The sequence below is a fragment of the Phacochoerus africanus genome, chromosome 15, assembly GCF_016906955.1.
Source record: "Phacochoerus africanus isolate WHEZ1 chromosome 15, ROS_Pafr_v1, whole genome shotgun sequence".
Lineage (NCBI taxonomy): Eukaryota > Metazoa > Chordata > Mammalia > Artiodactyla > Suidae > Phacochoerus > Phacochoerus africanus.
This window is the reverse complement of record NC_062558.1, coordinates 81,840,961-81,860,502: the sequence shown is the minus strand read 5'-3', so window position 1 is coordinate 81,860,502 and position 19,542 is coordinate 81,840,961.

Sequence of the window (19,542 nt, the reverse complement as noted above, 5' to 3'; positions counted from 1 at the left end):
CTATCTATATCTATCTATCTATCCATGTATCTATCTAGACCATCCTAGTTTTCCTTGGTTTCAAGGATATCCATTCTCCTGACCTCTTCTCAGTTTTGCCTGTTTGAGGACTTTATTTTTTTTTATTTTTTTTTTGTCTTTTGTCTTTGTTGTTGTTGTTGTTGTTGCTATTTCTTGGGCCGCTCCCGCGGCATATGGAGGTTCCCAGGCTAGGGGTCGAATCGGAGCTGCAGCCACCGGCCTACGCCAGAGCCACAGCAACGCGGGATCCGAGCCGCGTCTGCAACCTACACCACAGCTCAGGGCAACGCCGGATCGTTAACCCACTGAGCAAGGGCAGGGACCGAACCCGCAACCTCATGGTTCCTAGTCGGATTCGTTAACCACTGCGCCACGACGGGAACTCCTGTTTGAGGACTTTATATACATGAAATCACACAGTATGACCTCAGCCTGTTTCTCACTCACTTCCTTCTCCATTCTTCATCCATCCCCATCTGCCCTCCTTGGGCTTGTTGACTGCATCAAACAAGGCTGGTAAAAGCTCTGATAACTGGTCCCAGTCAGGCCCTCAGGTGGAACCATTCAGCCGATGCTCCCAAACTGGAGCCAGGAAAATGGTCCAATGTGATGGAAAAAACACTCACGGGAGTGGTTAGACCCCAAGGATCACTATGGCTTAGATTTGAGCCCCATAAACTGACTATACAACTGTTGGTAAATTGAATTTTCCCTGAGCCTCCATTTCCCCATCTGCAAAGTGGGGTTGGCAACCCACCCATAAGCTTACCAAGGGTCCTCAACAAGTTTACTGCCCCAAAGCAGCTACTCTTTCATTCAACAAAGATTTGGGGACAGCCTGATGTGCCAGGCTCTGAGCTAGAAACACATTTTTCTGGATTGATCATTCTTTCTCTTTGTCCAGACTGAGTGCAGAAACTGTAGGAAGGAACTGGTACAATAACCCTGTCCTCTTCCGGGCTGTGCTGGGGGAAATGGCTTTGGTGCCACTGCCCCAAGAACAAATGCACAGGACAAGGTCTCTGTCTCCGGGGGTCCCAGGGCCTATGCTGCCAGGTGAAGGAAGCCTCCCTTAGGTGGTCTGGGCCTTTGCTCTCTACCTGCACAGTGAGTGTCCTGGGTGAATGGGCTTGTGGACCAGCCACCAGGCATCGACAAAGACAGGGAAAGCAGCTGCAAATTCCTTGAAAGTTAACCCTCAGCCAGTACTTCACCAGCAGGTTCCGGTCTGGCCCAGATTCAGAATGGAAAATTCAAGCAGATTCCAGGGTTTGAGGGCTCGAGGGCAGGGCCTGGGTAGGGCAGAAGGAAGGGGAACAAGAATGTAGGGCAGAAAAAATCCAGCCCAACTCATGGGGTTTCTAACAAGCACGGGGGCTCAGTCTTTGAGTCATGGGAATATTCACTGTGATCAGTCCTTTCTGTATATTATTTTCTCAATCCTCAATTAGCCCATTTTACAGATAAGGAAACTGAGAATCAGCCAGAGTCAATGCCTTGTGTGATATCACCCTAAGTGCTGGAGATGGGATGAGAACGCAAGTTGGCCAATTCTTTCTGCTATGCAAGACTGACCTGGACCACTGGGAAAGTATTTCATCAGCACCTTAACAAAAACTGGCTCCTGAGCTCCCACCCAGGACAATCCATCTGTAGTAAAACTTAGGGTGAACAGAACCAGCTCCCTTGTCCCTCAACCCAAACACCTAATTAATCTGTGCAGACCAGGACCACCCCACATATTTTATTATTGAACTGAGCTTAAGTATAATTAAGGGTGCCATGCTGGGATCGGAGAGAAATCCATGGACACTGCGTCCCAAGGAGTATGCATGTGCAAAAGAAAGCTGGGGCAGTGGGGCAGAGAGAGAGGCGGGGCTGGGGGGGGAATGTGGGGGCAGGGCAGGGGGTCCCCAGCTCAGAACTAACCAGCTCCAAGTTGCAAACTGGGACCCTGACGCTAGCATGTTGAAAACCCTGTGATCCGAGCTTTGTGTGCCAAGCCCAGCACCAGCATTTTTGTGGAAAGGAAATCACCGGCTCGGGCTGCTCGCCAAACCTACCCCCAAGGCATACTTGGTTTCACGGAGGGCCAGCCTGGCCCTCAGGCGCTGGCTGCCGCCTGGGGCTGCACAGCTTTCCTGCTCCTGTCTCCCGCCAGAGCTGGCAGCACCACCGGCTGGCAGAGACTCTAGAACTGGAAATCCCAGGTGGATCCAGGATCTGCAGCCTGAAGACAAAACGTTCTCGGCGTTCCCTAGCAACCGGGGCTGCTCACAGCCTGCAGTTCCACAGCTGACGCCCTTCCATCCGTTTGCACCGAGGCATTTGGTTTTTGGTGCTCCAGAACGCTTCCTAATGTCCCTTCAATGATCCACGAAGCCATTTGCTTCTAAAATCTCCCTCCCTCCTCCTCCCGTCCTCACCCTGCCCTTCCTCCAGCTTTTAGGGCAGTGAACCCTCTGCGGCAGATGCAGTGAACGGAGCCCTGGGTGGCTTGTTGAACAAAGCCCTTGTTCCAGAGTGGCAGCAGCCTGGGGGTGACCCCCCCTTGCGGTGATGCTGCCCGCTGTGGGCTGTGCCGGGTGGGGGGGGCGGGGGCGGGCCGGGAGGGGATAGATGGGATTTAGAAACAGAATCAAACCAAGCCCAGCTCCAAGCAGAGGGGGAGGAGGAGGAAGAAGGGGTTGAGGGGATTAGAAGAGTAGGAAGAGGGGTACAGGAGCGGGGAGGAGGGAAAGGAGGGGAAAGGAGGAAGGAGGAGGGGGAGGAAGGAGAGGAAAGGCCACTTCATTTATTTATTATGATGCCAGTTGTAGTGTCGGTCTCATGTGTGGGGAGCAGACTGTATTTTATGTTTTAATCCTCCAAGCTGTGTGTGTGGGCTGGGGATAATTACATTGAAAAATGTGTATAATATGCAGAAGGTTCTTTTTGTGGGGAACGGGAATGCTCCAGTGGAATATCTTCCTCGTGGCAACCAATGCCTTTTCCATAAGCCGCTCAGGAGGTGCCAGTAATTGGGAGCACAGTGGAAGCCTAGGGCTGCCCCCTCCCAGACAGCTAAATCCTCTATTTTAGGGGAGGCCTCAGCCTGGAGGAGCAGGGCAGGCATCCCCTCAGCCCCGCCTGCCCAGCCCCAAGGAGGATGACAGGCAGGATACAAATGGGGGTCCTGATAGCTTTCTTGGCACAGCCTTGGGGCTTCTGCTAAAGAATGAGGGAGGGAGGTGATGGGCAGGCGGCTAGGAAATAGCACTCACGGTCTGTGCACGGCACACAGGCACCCATGGGCATGCACATGTCTTCACTCTCATGCACTCATCCACCCATGATACACCTGCACATGTGCACAAACTCACCCAGTATATGCTCCTGTGCACACCCACACTCACCCTTATTCATACACACACTAACACATGTGCAGACACACACACATCCATGCCTTTAAACACACACACACACACAAAATCCACGCACACAGGCACACACACACACACACACACACAATCCACGCACACAGGCACACACACACTCATGGGCTCACATGCACAATCTCACACGTGTGCTCAAATGCCGACAAACTCACATTCACGAGTGTGCACAGTTACACAAATTTGCAAGACTCTTCCTGTGGCCATACGTGTGTCCATGTATACCTTTCCTCTAACCTGCTCACACACATCCATCACCCCCTCATGTGGATTTGCACACACGACTGCTGACCATTGGGAAGTGGAGTCAGAAATATTGCCAGTGACATTTTTATTTGGTATTGAAAAGAAAAGGAATTGACATCTGCCTTCCCTAAAAGGCCGCAAAAGAATATCCGCAACCGACATCCTGAATGTTTATTTTTTTGGTGCACATGCTTTACTGACGGCACTGCTCACTAATTCGAGCCGCATGGCGAGTTTGCAAACTTTCCTTTGGCTCATGCCAACCGCTGATTTGATGCCTGTTTACCCAGAAACAGCAAATCCAGTGGAAAAAACACCCTAACCTATAAAGGTGCCAATAAGTTGCTCTCCCCACAGTGGGCCGGGCTCCCATGGAAGAAAATCCAAGGCAGACAGCAGCAAGGTCCCCGGAAAGCCCGGCTGTTGATGAATAGGGCTTCTGACTCCCTTGGGACTTGGCTGGTTATTTTGTAGGAAATTGAATTTCTTGGTACATTAGAGGACGTGCTAATAAGCACTAATGTGGGGCCAGGAGGGCTGGGGGTGGGCTCCGACCTGGATCGGCTTCCAGTTCTGCCTCTGGGAGTCCTGGTTCCCTTCTCCCTGTTCCTACTCTCTGGCTGGACCAGCCCAACACCACCCCCATGTTCTCTCCCTGTCCAGGCCCCTTGACAGTCTGTGTTGAGCTAAAGCTGCCTGCCAGCATCTGGTCACACCCAAACCATTCATGGACAGAAGACCCCTTAGCCAACTTGGGGCCTAAGGAATTTCTCAGCCTCTAAAGGCCACTTCTCTGTGACCAGCCACCCTGTCTAGGCTCATCTTCTACCAGCTCTTCCACTCTTGCCCCCATGGCCCACCAGACAGCACTGCTCATTGTTCCCGGAACTTGCCCTGATTCTACAACTTGGCCCCCTCCCCCAGTCAACTGGAGGTGGCACACCCTTCTTTAGTTGTCATTGCAGGGAGAGAAGAGGTCAACTTCCCAAGGTGGGGGGCGGGATCTGCAAGGCCGAAAGCGTCTGGCCCCCTGCAGCAGCTGGGTGCCCGCTGCTATGTTCCCTTTTGTCTGATTGGCCCCAGCATGCTGGCCACCCTCCAATGTTGGGGCACCCCCCCACCCCACTGCAGGGCCTTTGCACTGCTCTTTTTGCTGCAAGTTCTCCACCCAGACATGCACACAGCTCACTCTCTACCTGCTAGGTCATTCCTGGAAGGTCTCTCTGTGCAGCCGAGCCTGGTCAGCCTGTTTGAGGTGGCATGCTCCAACAACTTGGGTCCTGTGCACCCCCCTCTCTGCTTTCTTTGCTTTCCCTGCAGCCCTTGCCACCTGACACTGTGCATTACTAGAAAGTGAGATTTTGGAAGGCACATGCTCTGTTTTGGTTACTGCTGTATCCTCTGCACCCAGCACAGGAGCAGGTACTAAGCTTGTCCACAATTGTCTGTTGAAACTTTACTGATAAAGACCATCCAGTGACCAGTGCCCACCTAGCCTTTCCAGCCTGTCTTCAAGATGTCCTGTTCTGGTTTCGTGTTAGGCTGGCAAAGATGCTGAACTTTTCTTTTGCTGTACTTCAAATCTGCATTTAGAGTTCTTTTATTGCTGATGTTTGTTTGTTTGTTTTGCTTTTTAGGGCCGCACCCGCAGCATATGGAGATTCCCAGGCTAGGGGTCCAGTTGGAGCTACAGCTGCCAGCCTACACCACAGCTCACGGCAACTTCAGATTCTTAACCTATTGAGCAAGGCCAGGGATCAAACCCACAACCTCATGGTTCCTAGTAGGAATTGTTTCCATTGCGCCACCACAGGAACTCCTGCATTTAGAGTTTTTGTTACATATTGGCCTGGATCACAGACTCATACTTTTTAAATTGAAAATATATTGAGAATTTGTCATTTGTTTTTAAGTATTTTACACATATTACCTGACTGGCTAGTCACAAAATGCAAATGGAGTGAATGCTTTTTATTACACCCACTTGACAGAAGAACAAACTAAGGCTCATAGAGGTGAAGTGACTTGCTCAGGTCACACGGCTTCCACCTTCCTATGCTCTATTTGTGCCCTGTTGCCCTGGTGGGCAGTGATTTCTGTTCCTACTAACTAGTAGCCAGCTCTCCATAATCAATCTAGGTCATGTCTGAAAGGGGAACCACAGCAAGAAGACTCTGCTTCTCAGTCAAAAAAGCTCACCATAACCTGAGACCCAAGGATAGAATTCGTGCCCACCGAAGAGTGGGTTCCCCTCCACACTGTTGGTGTGAATGCAAATTTGCAAACCACTATGAAAAATAGTATGGAAGTTCCTCAGAAAACTAAACAGAACTACCATATGATCTAGCAATCCTACTCCTGGGCATAGAGCTGGAGAAAACTGTAATTCAAAAAGATACATGCCCCCCTATGTTCATAGCAGTGCTATTCCCAACAGCCAAGACATGGAAACAATTTAAATGTCCATTGACAGACGAATGGATTAAGAAGATGTGGTACATGTACACAATGGAATACTACTCAGCTGTCAAAAAGAATAAAATAGTTATTTGCAGCAACATGGATGTGACTAGAGATCCTTATACTAAGTGAAGTAAGTCAGAAAGAGAAAGGCAAATACCATGTGATATCACTTATATGTGGAATCTAAAATATGGCACAAATGAACCTATCTACAAAACAGAAACATACTCTCAGACCTAAAGAATAGACATGGTTGCCAGGATGGGGTGGTGGGATGGATTGGGAGATCGGGGTTAGTAGATGCAAACTATTACTTGGATAAGTAGTGCGGTCCTATTGTAAAGCACAGGGAACTATATCCAGTCTCTTGGGATAGACCAGGATGGGAGATAACATAAGAAAGGGAATATATACGTGACTGGGTCACTTTGCTGTAACGCGGAAATTGACACAACATTGTAAATCAACTGTACATTAATAAAAATAAATAAATAAATAAATAAATAAAAGAGTGGGTCCTTTTGGAGGGTCTCTAATCTGGCACTTTCTGGCCACGTGTCCTCGGGCATATTTCTTTACTTTTCGAGTCTCTGTGTCCATATTCATAAAATGGGTATAAGACCTGCCTCCTGGGTAGCATGAAATGGCACCGTTGACGAATATTGAAGGAGCTTAGTAAAGTTTAGACTTGTTTGTTACAGCCTCCAAATAACCCTTCTATAAATAATTTTAAAATTCCTGACTTAGGGAAGTCCACTCACCAACTGATGCATTTGTCATCGCCCAAGATCACTTTTGCTTTATTGGGCAGCCACCCTGCCCTGCGGACCCATGAGGGTTAAGTGGGCAACCAGACATGCCACACCTTTTCCTAGAAGCTGCCCTGCAGCGCAACTCCCCGTGCGCGAAGCGGCTGTGTGTGTCAGGCTCCCCGGGGAAAGATGCCACAAGCATCCTCAACAGAGGGCTGTGCAGGTGGTGTGGGATAAAACCCGTACAGAGGAGGGGTGGCCAGAGCCCAATCAAGGCCAGGGTAGGAAGGACAGAGAGGCAGCCACAGGACAGCCAGCCTTCGGGGGTAGGGGCTGGGACATAGCGCAGGGCGCAAGGCTGAGTGCTGGAGGGAGGTGTGTGCTTTTGCAGCCCCGATCTTGGGGACATTTCCCTGACGCAGCCTCTCAGCCACTGTGGAGCAAACAAAGCCAGAGGTGCCGCTGCAGACATTGCACGCGGCTGGGAAACAGGGGCCGTCTGTACCTTTCAATGCTCTCATCTCATTAATCTTGTACCTCTGCAGTCCTTCTGAAGAGCGCACTCACAGCGGCTCATTCATTACAGCTCTAATAACAGCGGCAGGCATTAAAGCACCGGGCTGCGGAGGAACTGGCCTCTGCAGCTGCAGAAAGCCAATACCTTTTTAAATACATTTACACAGCGATAAATAAAAGCGGTCTCAGTTTACCTCTTTATTAAACTCTATTTGCTCATCGGAGTTAAGGGCCGCATTTGTGTCTTGCTATTCAAATTTATTCGTGCACGTCTCCTAGGCTGGCCACATTTATTCCATCGCGCAATAATGGTGGCTGAAGCTTAACGGGGCCTTTCATCACCAAGCAGCCCTCATTAAGGGCTCTGCTCCAGGCTCCTGGGCTCAATTTGGCCACCATGAAGACCACCCCCATTATCCAGAGGGGAAAAGGGAGGCAGAGAACGAGCACGCCTTGATTAGTCTCGCCCAGCAACCAGGCAGCTGATGACCCGAGGCTGATGAGATCAGCGTTCCCCCCACTCTCGTCCAGAGAGACGGTCCCCTGAGGGGGCTGCTTATGCCACCCCCGCTCCCACAATGTCGCAGGCAAATGAGCACAGCTCTGAGGATGCAGGCACCTGTTCACACTGATTTTGACTTTGGATCTCTCTCTCTCTCAATACCTGCTCTTGTTCCAAGGAACCGCCATTCTGTGTATGTTTGTGAGACGTGCAGGATTTACCAGTTTGGAAGCTTCCCCCATTTGAGATATCTTGACTTCTCCCATTGTGAACAATTCCTCAGATTGTCAGGCTGTTTAAAGAATTAAGAAAGAGTCGTACTGCTTCCCCTAAAGGACCCTGTCTTTGAGAATTCTGGACTCTCTGAAAAAGACCTCAGGAGATGGGAAAGCATATTTACCAGCCATGAACCCCTGTCCCAAGCTCATGAGATGCTGACATTCTTCTGATTGTAACGCCCCAAGGCCTCAGGGCCCAGGCCACTGTCCAGACTGAGGCCAAAGCGAGTGGGCACCGGGGTGTGGGCTGATGGTGACAGGAAGATCTTGGTGGGGTGGGACTTCATGGGCAGGTGCTGAAGTCAGGGGTTCACAGCTGCAAGATGGGGAGAGCCCCACGAGGGTCATGTGAGGGTGCCTGGGTGTGGACCTGGCCTCCAGTATAGTTGAGTAGTGGCTTATCCCCTAGTGAGATCCAGTCATGAATGAACTGCTTCTCAGCTCACCTGGGGAGTTCTCCCTCTGCATGTTCAATGCGGCGGCCCACCTGTACTCACTGTGACACACCCAGGACAGGTGATTACCTCCAACGAGACAGCAGACTCAGGAGACAGCAGGATAATTGTCCCCATTTCGTGGATGGAGAAAGTAGGCACAGAGAGGCCACTGGCCTTCTTCAAGGTCACACAGCTAGTGAGGATTCCAATTCAGGAAATTCATTCCTGTTCTCAATTGTGCACTGTCGCCACTGCAGAAGCGTCAGGAATCATGTCAGCACCAACAGGCCATGGAGAGGCATGGAGGAATCCCAGAGTCAGAGACTGAAAGAGGCTCTTCGGGGCCAGAGTGCTGAGGGGCCCCCAAGGTCCAGCAGCCAGTTCACAGTTCCAAGTGGTGCCAAATATGGCAGTCCTCCCTCCCCTGGATTTTCCACTATTTCCTGCCCCTTCCCTTCTGTTCTCCCCCACCACACATCCAAGAGTGACCTGGGCTGAGGAAAGGTAGAACAAACGATGATCAGACCACCAGACAAAGATTCTGGTCCAAGATCTACTGATCCTTGGGCAGGTCACTTCAGCTCCCTGAGCCTGTGAGAGAGCTTGAATCCACACATATAACACATTATTTCAAGTCTGGTATAGAGATACCTTTGGAAAGAAAGTACAGGTGATCGTCTCAGGCTAGCCTTGAATCCTGGCTTGCTGATTTCCAAGCTGTGCCATTTCAGGCAAGCCCCTCCACCCCTCTGGGTCTCAGTGTCCAAACATGGAAAAAGGAGAAAGAACGAACACTTCACATACCATGTACACAGGATCGCTGAAAGGATGGGATACGCAGAAGGCACTTGACATCTAGCACACAGGAGATGCACAATAAAAGGAGATTTAGTTCCCTTCCTCCATCTGAGCTTCGAGGCAGCTGTGGCAGAGGAGGGAGTCAGTTCTTGTAAGTGCAAGTTCAGGGAGAGAATAGTAGAGCAGCCAACTGATTTGTTGACAGCTCTGGAACACGGACGTAACCAGGTCATGCCAGCTACATGGCTGAGAGTGCTGACCACCAGCTGCATGATGAGAGGGGGCTGCACTTTTCACTAACTCTCTTTCCCTGGATCCTGAGCAGGAGGCTGGGCAAATTCTATTCATTATCTGGCCCAACACTCACACTCTATCCCCCTTTCCCTTGTCTGCTGGAAATCAGAGTAGTGACCTTCCCAGGCACTCTTCCAGTTAAGAGTGGCCAATGAAGCAGCAATAAGAAATGTAAACATCATCAGAGTGGGCAGCTGGCTTCCAGAAAAGGTTTTGTGGAGGTAAAAGATACAGTCGGCATCTTGATTGTGGTGATGCTCTCATGTGTATACATATATCAGAAATGATCGCAGCTAGCAATACTGTATTGTTTCTTTGAAAGTTGCTTAAAAAAAAGTAGATCTGGAAAGTAAGTTCTCATCAAGAAAAAAGATGGTAACTGTGTGGCTATGGGCTTTTAAGCATATTGTTGTGATCATTTTGCAATAGGTACATATATCAAACTATTATGTTGCACATCTAAAACTTAATGCAATGTCGCATGACAATTACATTTCATTTTTTAAAAAACTGATCGAATCGTACACTTTACATATGTGCAATTTTTTGTATGAGAGTCAGACCTCAATGAAGCTATTTAAAAAAAAACTCTGCTGGAGTTCTGGGAAAGCCTGGCTTCCCTAATCAGAAGGACCTTCGTGGAAGAAGCCTCTACTCTGCCCTCTTCCTGTTTTGAATGCTGACTGGATGCCTGCAGCCCAGCTTGAGCATCTGATAACCAGGGGTGACCAATATGCTGGGAAAGCAAGAATGTTCCTGAGAGGCTGATGTTAAATCCTTCTAGAGCCACTTTTTATTACATGAGTAAAATGAACACCCATTTGTTTAAACTCCCTTAAGTGAGGTTTGGGGTTCCTTGCAGCCCAAATCCTTCCTGCATATACTTAGGTACTCAATCAATATCTGTTGAATACATGCATCAAAGGTTGAGCAAACCAGTACTTTTAGAGGAAGAAGAGGTCCCTACGATCTTTCAGGCCTGGGATTAGAAGCCAGTTTTGGAAGGATGGGGAGGATTTGATGAGGAAGACACAGGGAGAGGTTCAAGACCGGAAGAGCCACAAGAGCAACAGGCACAGAGATGGGGCCACCCTCATCCCAGCTAATCCCCCTCCCAGGCAGAGTCAGCTTTGCCCCCTCCCTCCCTTCATCCTGGTGAATAAGCCATCCCATAGTTTGCTCTCCTCCCCACATTTCTTTTTCAGTGGCAGAAAATTACAGCTGACAAGTGGCAATTGATCTCTTCACATTATTTTGAAGCAATTATATTGAAATGGGAAACAATGCTTCCAGGAAAGAGCCCGATAACAGAGTCCAATACAAAGCTCCATCCAAGACAGATAGGGAAGGCCAATTTGTACTGCGTAGAAACTGACCAAATTTCCTTCCCCTGAAATTATAGTTAATTATTGCCTGTAAATCTTCAAAGATAACTTCTGCTTCAACCCAAGGAGGAGAGAACAGGCTAGAGTCAGACTGGTACCCTCAAGAGGGACTGCCTAGCTTTGAGCCTGCTGGGATCCCCAACAGGGACCCTCAAACTCCCAGGTACCAAGAGGGGTTCTGTGGACCCAAGTCTGGGCACACAAGACTCACTTCTACAGAAAGCAGAGTGCTATCATTCCCCAAACTTAGAAGAGCCTAGGACCCTTAAAAAAAGCAGATTCCCACTAGTGCCCACTATTGACTTAAATGATTATATCTGAATGTTCCTTAAAGACGTACAAACCGAAGCTAGGAATAAATTTCCTGTGCTTGTAGTTTATAGATGATGAGAAACAAAAACATCATTACAGATGAAAACATAAGATATAAGGCAAGCAAAAGTGAATTAACCACATTCATTTAATGTGAAAGGTCACTCTGCTTTTGCCATACTTGAATTCACACCTGAGACATGCATCTGATGACGTCTGCCACAGCAGGGCCAGATCCTGTGAGGTTTCCACGGCCCTGTTGCTGGGTGGCAATTCCCCACCACTGCTCTCTCCTGGAACATCTGCAAAGCATCCGTTCACACGGCATGGTCACGGGTGCTACTTGGCTTTCATCTTGTGAGGGACACATCACTGAGCCTGCCTTTGAACTTTCCCCATTAGTCTGCAACAATTAACATGGTGCCAGCATGACTGTAGCACATTTAGGACGTCTGAAAATGTAGGGGACACTTTTGGAAAAGGTGTCCTTCTAAAGTGGAGGTCCTCAACCTTGACTGCACGTTGGAGTTGCCTGGGAAGAATGTAAACATTCTAACACCCAGGCTGAATCTTAGACCAATCAGGACCTTTCTGTATGCTCTCTGGGCCATTCCAATAATCAGCCAAGTGGAGAATCAATGATCTAGAGCAGATTCTCAAACTTGAGCGTGCACCAGAAGCATGTGGAGAACTTGCTAAAATTCTCATTGCTTGGTCCCACCCAACAGAGTTTCTAATTCAGTATTTCTGGGGTAGGGTAGCATTTCTGACTTGTTCACAGATGCTTTTGCTGCTGCTGCTGCTGCTCAGGGGACCACATATTAAGAACCAACAATTTCAGTGATCTGAATAAGCTTATATTCACTTGTTCTGGACTGTCATTGAATTAAAGCATCTGCGCTAAGAACTTATAAGTCCCAGAGAGTGCGTCTGAAAACCCTGTTAAGAAATATTCATGTAGTAGACCCAGCACTGGATTGGGAGTTCAAAAACGAGGTTCAAATCCTACCTCTTACTCCTGTATCACCTACACAGGTGAGTCCCTTGCCTCACTGAATCCCAGTCTATGGGAATAACGTCCATCTCAGAGTGTGGCTTAAATGCTCAACACCACTAATCATTAGGGAAATGCAAATCAAAACTTCAATGGGATACCACTGAAGGTATGGATGCTATTAAAAGGTGGATGGATACTATTTTTTAAAGCAGAAAATAATGATTGAAATAAGAATAAGAAAATAAGAATAATTGGAATAAGAGTAAGAATTGTAACCCATTTGCATGGTTGGTAGGAATGTAAAATGGTGCAACTGCTCTGGTTCGTTAAATAATTAAAAATAGAATTACCATATGATCTAACAATTGCACATTTGGATATATACTCAAAGAAGTACAAGCAGGTTCTTGAAGAGATATTTGTACATCCATGTTAACAGCAGTCAAAAGGTAGGAGCAATCCACTATCCATCAACAGATGAACGGATAAACAAAAAGTGGTATATACACACAATGGAATACTATTCAGCCTTAAAAAGGAATGAGGTTCTGACACACACTACAACAAGGATGGACCTCTGGGACACTATTCTAGGTGAAATAAGACAGTCACAAAATGACAAATACCATGTTATTCTATGTGTATGAGACACCTTGAATTGTCACATTCATAGAGATAGTAAGGAGAATGGTGGCTGCCAGGGGTGGGGGTGGAGGGAGCTTTTAAAGAGAGCAGCCTGGAGAATGCACTGAGGGGCTGTGAAGAAATCAGGCTTTGCTAGGTGGGGAGAAAACTCAGGTTTTGGTGATCTCTGTCATTTGCTGGCTGTGTGACCTTGGCCAAGGTGCTTATTAGCACTGTTTGGATGAGAAAAGGACAAATAATAGGTTCAGGTTTGTTACAGGGCTCAACATACAGGGAAGCACCTTTTAAACTGCAAAGCACCAAAGGCCTTATTTTGCAAATTAAAACATACTCAAAAGGTTGTAAGGAAACTATGAAATAGTTTACAAAGGTCGCACTAGTCCATCTCTTCTGTGTTTGGGGGTGATTTTCCTCAAGGGGACCATACTTTATGTTTGCAAAGTTGCCAGAATTATCTGAATCTCAAAGATGGTTGCTGGTGGGTTGTCCAAACAATGGGACCTGTTCAATCTCCCAGTATTTAGAGTCTAGGAAACCATTAGAACCAGCCTCTCTTCATTATCTGCCCCAAGCATCACTGATGCTCAATGCCAGCTGAATGAATACTTGGACAAATGAAATAAGAAATTTTAAAGATATCCCTGAATAGCACAGAGCTCAAAAATTTGCTGATGCTTCAACATTTGTAAGATAACAAAGATAAGGGTATTTTATGAGAAAACCAAGAAGGATCTGGGAAAACCAAGTAATTGAGTAACATGACAGCAAATGAGTTTCATTTAAGGGAACAATTTAAAGTGTTCATACTAGCTGATGGATTTGGAATTAGTTGTGACCTTTGAAGAAAAAAAAAGGAAAAGATCTCGATGTCTCTTTGGACAACTCAACAAAGAAGTCAGAACAGAGTAGAAGACTTCACAATGAACATGTTCAGTCTGATTGGAGAGCAGAGAAAGGAGATGGAAATTATTTTATTATCTGGAAGAGGAATCCTTTGAGAGAGGGGCCTGGATCATCTCCTTCTATAGGTACTTGGACCCCAAACCAGAAGGGAAGAGAATCAAGTTTCAGGTTTGTGAATAGCAGCAGATCCAAAGAGCTTTCTCTTTTTTTTGGAAAACTGAAAAATAGCAGCTGGGAAAGGAAGGAGGGGAGTTCAAATTAGGAGCTCGCATTTATCTTATTCCATTTGGCAGAAGCCAACAGTCACTCAGAATGAAAAGCCCCAAATTTAAGGCAGAAAGAAGGAAATCGCTTTTTCTGGGCCATGTCTAATTAACCCTTGGAGCATCATGGCAATTTTGTTTTGCTGTGACTTTTCGCTTAGGAAGACTCAAAAATAAAGATTAAATATGGGGTGTCTGTGAGTGGTTATTCTTACCAGGATGTAACTCGCAGAGGCCATCAATCCTTAAGCCCAGAGGAGCAATGGGGGCTAGTGAAACTTCTCTGCTCCTGTCACATGCATCGTGGAGAATTAGATGCATTAAAGGAATGAGTTTACCTTCTGGAATCTTCGCCTATGGTTATTTCTAAAAAAAGGAAAAATGAAAAAATGGAAAAAAAATAAAAAGAAAAGTCATCTGTGCTGCCAGTTCTTCAAGGCAAGTAAGAGTTTCCTTTGTCTGCTATATCCTGACGGTGACCCTGACTCTCTTGAAAACAAGACTTTGTAAATAGACATATCCTTTTTAAGGTCATCTCTCTCATTCTCTTGAGGTTTGGGGAAGGATTTCTTAAATTGTTGGAAAAGCTATTTGAAGAAAAAAAAAGAAGAAAAGAAAGAAACCCTCGGCCCACAGGTGATCAATTACTCTGGGCAAAACCCATTTGAAAGTCTTCTCAAATAAGCTGCAGAGCTGGTCTGAATGCTTAAACAGACATGACAGCCCAACTTTCAGGTGAAAGATCTGCTTTGGCTCCTGGTATAAATAGCTGCATTAGCACCCCAGGCAGAGAATAACACAATCTCCACCTTGAATATGCTAAATGTCCTCATTATTCAAAAGGCATGCAAACTGGCCAGGTGCTCGGTTTAAATGAAGAGACAGTGTAAGCCAGCTGCATGACAGTCAACGAGAGGCACTCTTCAGTTTAAACAGATTAATTCTACCGAATGTCTAATTTCCAGACATGATAAAGCAGGGAACTGTGTATGATGCCTGTATGGACAAAATGATCTATAAGATCTCTTTCACTTTCCATTCTCCATGATTTTGTGAATCTTCAGGTTGTGTGTACACCATGCGCCAGAAAGTGGCCTCTACTGGTGAGGTGTGATATTGCACCCCAGCTCAAGCAGACATGTTCATGGGAGCCAGCATGTTTAGGGAGGGCTTCATACATCAAATGTTTATGTGGAAATCCTTGGTTGAGGGTGAAGAGAAAAATACAGGCTCAAATGGCAATTAGTGAATGATCCTTAAATGAGAGATAGGCTAGGGAGTCTTCTGTCTGTGGAGTTCTGAAAAGATAGCAAAACAAACAGTGCATCAGGTCAATCACCCCAATTTCTTGCACAACAGAGGCAGCAGATGCTGGCATGAACCCTTCCTTTACAAAATATCTTTGATTCAGTATTTTGAGATATGCCCCTAATTTTGTAATGGACACCAATGCAAAAGTGATTTTATTTCGTTATCTCCCCACAGCCAGTTTTTAGAAAAGTTCCTACTACACGTGACAGTTATACAATAGGAATCCTCTGAGTTTTAAGGCACATAAAGTCGGTCCCCAGAGAGCAAAGACTGATCTGTCAAGACAGTTTAACACCTCAGGTCAGGAGGATGAGGTGTGATGCATAGAAACACAGCACATCAGAGTTGGAAGGGTCCCAGAAGGCCATCTCACCCAATTTCCTCATACAGATGGAGAAAGTGAGGCTCAAAGAGGGGTGGTGACATCCCAAAGTCCTTTCAGCAAGAGGCTAACCTAGTCATAGACAGACATGCCATACTGCGACCAGGTCAGGGCTCCTTATAACTTGATAGCCCAGCTCCTGGATGTTTTAGTGGAGTTCCCAATTACACACACACACACACACACACACACACACAAATATATACATATATTTGTGTAGGTATATACACACATATATATATGTGCGTGTGTATACACACACATATACACATATGTATGGCTGTTCTATAATCCCCCCAACATAGGATTTCATATTGGAAATTCCAGTCATTCTGTACCAAACTGTATTTTCCACACTGTCTCTCTCCCCAGGAAGTGATCCTGACTTTGACTCAGAAATTATGGTTCCGGTAACATCACACCCCTCTAATCCTATTAACCCAGATGACTATGTCAGTATGTCAGGAACTGCGCCTGGAAAGCTAACCACATAAGAGCACGAGAAAGAGAAGCCCACCCCAGCCCACCTTGAGCCCTCTTGCTGCAGGAAGAGCAGCTCTGGCTGCCCAGCCCCCAGGACCTCTCGTGAGGGAGGGGAACTGCCGTGCCCTTCAAGAGACAATTAGAGTCATCTTAAAGGAAGCAGAATTATAGCGAACGAGCCTCCATGGACTCAAGAGCTTCTTCTCTCCCAACATCCCTTATGTTCCTCATAATGGATCCTTTTTTTAAACATTACACCCCTCAATTAGCTCATAATTGCTGTCCGTGCCATATGAATTATGCATCATGCAATGCAAATCCAGGTTCCCTGGCACTGGACAAATCACAAGCTGTTGAAGAAGCTGGAGTAATTACCAAAACAATCCCAGGAGACCTGGAGAAAATGAGCATTATCTGGTCGCCAGGCTGGTCTTCCGGCCTGCCTTCCCCACGCGCAGCCCAGACTCACCCCCTCCCCACCCAGCTTTGATAAACAGTTGCTGGATTTTCAGCAGGTACCGCGTGCCAAGCCACGTGCTAAGACACACTACGCTTCAATGCCATGATCCCTCGGGATCCTGGGAGGCGGAGACTACTATTTCACACATCACACACCTTCACTCGAAATGCCCTCTCCTCTCCTTCTGGAGTTTCTGGGTTTCCCATGCTGGTGGCTCCGGCGAGGTTCACCTTTGTGATAGAAAGGGGAAGAAAGGGCTTGTTCATGCAAGTAACAAATGTCATAACAAAGGATGGCTTAAAGCTATTAAAAAAAGGACAAAGAGGGCAATTTAGAAACACTCAATGCATTAATTACTAGTCAAATTACATTTATTGAAACTACTTCTTGAGAGCCACTAAGGGAGGGTTATTATATATATTCAAAAGCATTAAAATCACACTTCTATCCATATATTCAAATTCATGTATGCGGACTCTCAACAGTCTATGCTTTCATACAATTGTCTCAAACCATTTAGCTAATATTATACATACACACACGCACATATATACACACACACATATGTGTGCGTGTTGGTTATGTCAAGTTTGGTGGTAAGAAGCAGTGTCTCCCTCAGGGGTTCCTACCTTCTTTCCACCACCATCTCTAGATTCGAATTTGGTAAGTAACACATCATTGCAATTATAACCATATGCCGGTTGTTTCAATAAGATCGATCCAGATTTTTATTTCTAAACCATACGCAAGAAAACAAATTGTTCTCTATAAGTTCATTCAGCTTGGGAAGGTAAGGGTCTCTCTTCAGCTTCTGCGCATTTTTTAGAGAAATGTTGACAGCTCTCTCTTCCTACCCATCCTTCATGGACATAATAAGGAAGTAATGGCTGCTTCAAGTTTTTAATTATTGACTATTTTCTCAATCATTTATTCCCTTATTAAACGTTTATTTAGGATCTATTCTACGCCAACATTTTGAGCTCAGGGCTGGTACTGCCAAAGATAAGGAAGATGTAATCTCTGTTTTTCAGCAGCTCATGGTTGACTAGAGAGCAGAAAAGGCTGCCATAGTCTGAAGTGGTTCTGTGTGTTTGGCACTCAAAAGAGTGAAGGACAAAGGACCTGGAAGCAGACAGGCCCAGCAGCACCACTTACTAATTTCATGATCATGACAATTCTCAGGTTTTTTAATCTGTAAAATGGGGGTAAGTAACCCTACAAAGTTGTAGAGTTCTAACAGTCTCTAAGTAACACTTTAGAATCCACCATTTTTTCTTTTCAAATGTCAGGCATGTATCAGAATTTTTACTTAAAAAATAAAGAAAGCAGACACAGCTTTGAAATTAGTGCTGACACAGAATGGATTCCTGGAGGGTTACCCAGAGACATCTTTTCATCCTGCTCTCTGCCCAAGGACAATTCACCTATCTTGTCTGATTGCTACTTTCTTCGCTGGACAAAAGATGAAGTTGAACAAATGGCCTTAAAGGTAGCTTTGATGTTTAAAAGTCAATGATTTTATTTATAGGTAACAAATCATAAACCCCTCCGGTGGTCTTCCCATCCACGGGAAAGATGACTGGGGTCAGGCCCGACGGGGTGGATCGAGGTTGGGTCGTGGTTGTTGTGATGAGTGGGCGTTACCTAGTGGTGTGTGAGTGATGTGGCCAAGAGTGGCGGCAGGGAGCTGAGGTCAGGAGATGAGAGGCGCCAGAGCATGCATCAAACTTGAAGGGGGAGATAGAGTTTAAATAGAAAAACGACATCAAAGTTGATAGCAAAGGCGCTCAAGGGATTGATGTAGAGCCCAGGCAGATGAGGCCTACTTTTTAGCATGAAAATTCGTTCATTCATTCACCCACCCAACAAATATTTCTTTAGCTCCTACTATTTGCCAGTCTGTGCTGGATGCCGAGTTTGCCATAAGAGCAAGACAGGCATGGCCCCTGTCCTCATGAGGTCGAAAGTCTACTGAGAGAAGCAGTCATTAAGAAAAGAATCACCTAAATATATAATTATCAGCCCTGAGAACTGCTCTCATAGAGTAGCCCAGGTTGTCACAGAAGTAGAAAAAGCAGACCAGATCAATCTGCAGTCAGGGAAGCCATCGTGGAGGAAGTGACATTTAAGCTGCGATATAAACGATACATACGCACTAACCAGGGGAAATCAAGGAAATAGTTTCCATACATGACAAGCACTTTGGAGATTCCATTTTATATGGACATTAAAGGGGGGAGAGGCAGGAGGGAGATTCCTTAGAAGGGCTGATGAAAACAGAATGGGGGAGGTCCCGTTGCAGCTCAGTGGTAACAAACCTGACTGATATCCACAAGGACGTGGGTTTGATCCTTGGTCTCGATCAGTGAGTTAAGGATCATGCATTGCCATGGGCTGAGGTGTGGGTCACAGACACGGCTTGGATCTGGCATTGCCGTGGCTGTGGTGTGGGCTGGCAGCTGTAGCTCTGATTCGACCCCTAGCCTGGGAACTTCCCTTTGCCCTGGGTGAGGCCCTAAAAAGACAACAAACAAACAAACAGAATAGCTAACACTTGCCTATAAATGTGTTTACATATGCATAAATTTAGAGGGAGTGTCAAAGTGCTTCTTGCATCAAAGTTTCAGAAACTGCTGTAGCAATATCCAATTTTGTGGGAG